A 2,455-nucleotide genomic window follows, 5' to 3' on the forward strand; every position below is an offset into this window, starting at 1 on the left:
GGGCCAGCAGAGCATCTACATTGTTTAGCTCCATTACTCCTCTCGTGTTCCCTCTTTCGGAAGCATAGAAGTAGTCATTCTCTGCTACAGTTTCAATGACATCTATGGCCTCTTCAATGGTCTTCTCTTGTTCAAAGATCCTCCGGATGAATGGTCTATGGCCTTCTTTGACTCATAAGAGAGCCCTTCATAGAAAATGTGCAGCTGCACCCATTCATTGAACATATCTGGTGGGCACCTCCTTGTTAGGTCTTTAAACCTCTCCCATGCTTCATACAGAGTCTCACCATCTTGTTGCCTGAAAGTTTAGACCTCAGCTCTCAGCCTATTGATTCGTTGAGGAGGGTAAAATCTTGCTAAGAATTTGTTCACCACATCTTCCCAAGTTGTCAAGCTCTCCTTTGGGAAAAACTCCAGCCACTTGGCTGCCTTATCCTTGAGTGAGAATGGAAATAAGAGCAGTCTATAGGCGTCAGGATGAACACCATTAGACTTCACTGTGTCACATATTCTCAGGAAGGTGGTTAGATATTGATTGGGGTCTTCTTGGACACCTCCTCCGAACGAACAGTTATTCTGAACAAGGGTGATGAGCTGTGGTTTTAGTTCAAAATTGTTGGCATGGATGGTTGGCTTTTGAATGCTACTTCCACAGTTTCCTGGGTTTGGATTGATGTAAGAGCCTAAAACTCTTCTATCCTCCCCAGCATGATTTGCTCGTCCTCGATGGTTGTGAGCTTCTTCTTCACGATGGTTTTCCATGTTTTCTTCCATGTTTGGTTCAAAGTATTCCTCAAAGTGTTCCTCCTCTTCTTCAGCACCAACTACACGTTTTTCTCTTGCCTCCCTCCTTAGTCTAAGGAAGGTTCTCTCAGGTTCAGAATCAAAAGAAGTTGAAGCCCCACTTCTTCTCCCTGTCATACAACCAACAAGTACAAGCAAAGAGAATAGGTGCAGAAAGTATATCTATCAGAAGTACTGTTAGTGTGAATGATGCAATATATCAAACAGTTAATGGGTTAGTGAAATGAATGGTAAATAACAAAGAAAAAGTAGGGGAAGGGAAGAAATTAACTAAAACAGAAAGTAAATGACTCAAACAGAAAATTAAATCAAACAAAAATAAAATGCTCAATCTAGTTATCCTCCAATTTAATCATTGTTGATGCACAATCAATCCCCGGCAACGGCGCCATAAACTTGATGCACGGAAAACTTGTCTCATAACAAATTTCCCTTCGACAAGTATACTGAATTTGACGTCAAGTAAAAACTCACAATAGAGTGAGGTCGAATCCCACAGGGATTGATTGATCAAGCAACTTTAATTAGAGGAATGTTCTAGTTGAGCGAATCAGAATTTGAGTGAGAATTGCAGAAAATTAAATGGCTGAAAAGTAAATAACAGAAAAGTAAATGCTAGAAATAAAAAGCTGAATGTAAATGACGGAAAGTAAATTGCAGAATCTTAAATGGAATGGGTAATTGCTCATAAAAGTAAATGACAGAAATAAAGAGAATGGGTAAGATCAGAATGGGAGTTCATTGGCTCAGGAGATGTTGCATTCTCCGGATCAATTCATTTTCATCTCTTCCTCAATCAATGCACTCATTGATCTCTTTGGCAATCTTAAGTGATTGAATTACAATTCCTTGTAATTCAATCTCTCAAATCTTGATCAATAGTCAATTCCTTGGTCAATTGCTCATGAGAAGAGATGAAGTATGGTCACTGATTATACCACATGCATTTCCCAAATCAAGTGTTGAGAGGATTATAGTCACATATCCATCCAAACCTAATTTGGTCCAGCATGAGAAAGCATTTCTAGCATGATCTCTTCATTCCTCTTTCAAGGTTCAGAAGAGATCCAAGTTTGAATAGCTTCTTTCCAAGATAACTACCCAATTGGATGAAGATCGAAAGCTTTCAAGTAAAATCAAGAGAAAAGATAGAAGAAGAATAATGAAAACTAGTATTGATCCATCAAATTACAACAGAGCTCCCTAACCAATGAAAGGGGTTTAGTTGTTCATAGCTCTGGAAAATGAAAACAAAGATGGAGAATACATGATGAAACTAGAAGTGCAGAGAAAGTAAAATACAGAGAGTAGTTCTATGCCAAGAGGCTCCCTATAATTTCCAACTCCTCAAATAATTCAAAGCTACTCCTATATGTACTACTCTTCTGATCTTCTAGTTGCATCTTCAAGTCTTGGGTATGGGCCTTTGGATCTTGAGTTTGAAGCAGTTATCTTCTTCATTGGGCTTGGCTTTACTTGCAGAGAGAAGTGTGAAGTGGGCAGAGACTTAGCTCGGGACGTTAGTGATGTAACGTTCAGTGAAATATGGGTTCGAGAACGTTAGTGACAATCACCTTTTCACTAACGTTCCTCACCCAAGTAAGAGCCACGTTATCTTCAACGTTAGTGACGTTCATACGTCTCTTAGTGC

General features: G+C 39.3%; 1 non-coding gene across 1 annotated transcript; it reads left to right on the plus strand.

Moving 5' to 3' along the window:
- Positions 1-220: 220 nt before the first annotated feature.
- Positions 221-327, plus strand: LOC112739998 (small nucleolar RNA R71). The gene has a single exon (XR_003170932.1). It is a non-coding gene; the product is annotated as a small nucleolar RNA R71 (small nucleolar RNA).
- Positions 328-2,455: the final 2,128 nt, after the last annotated feature.

The sequence above is a fragment of the Arachis hypogaea genome, chromosome 13 (genome assembly GCF_003086295.3).
Source record: "Arachis hypogaea cultivar Tifrunner chromosome 13, arahy.Tifrunner.gnm2.J5K5, whole genome shotgun sequence".
In the NCBI taxonomy this organism is placed as follows: domain Eukaryota; kingdom Viridiplantae; phylum Streptophyta; class Magnoliopsida; order Fabales; family Fabaceae; genus Arachis; species Arachis hypogaea.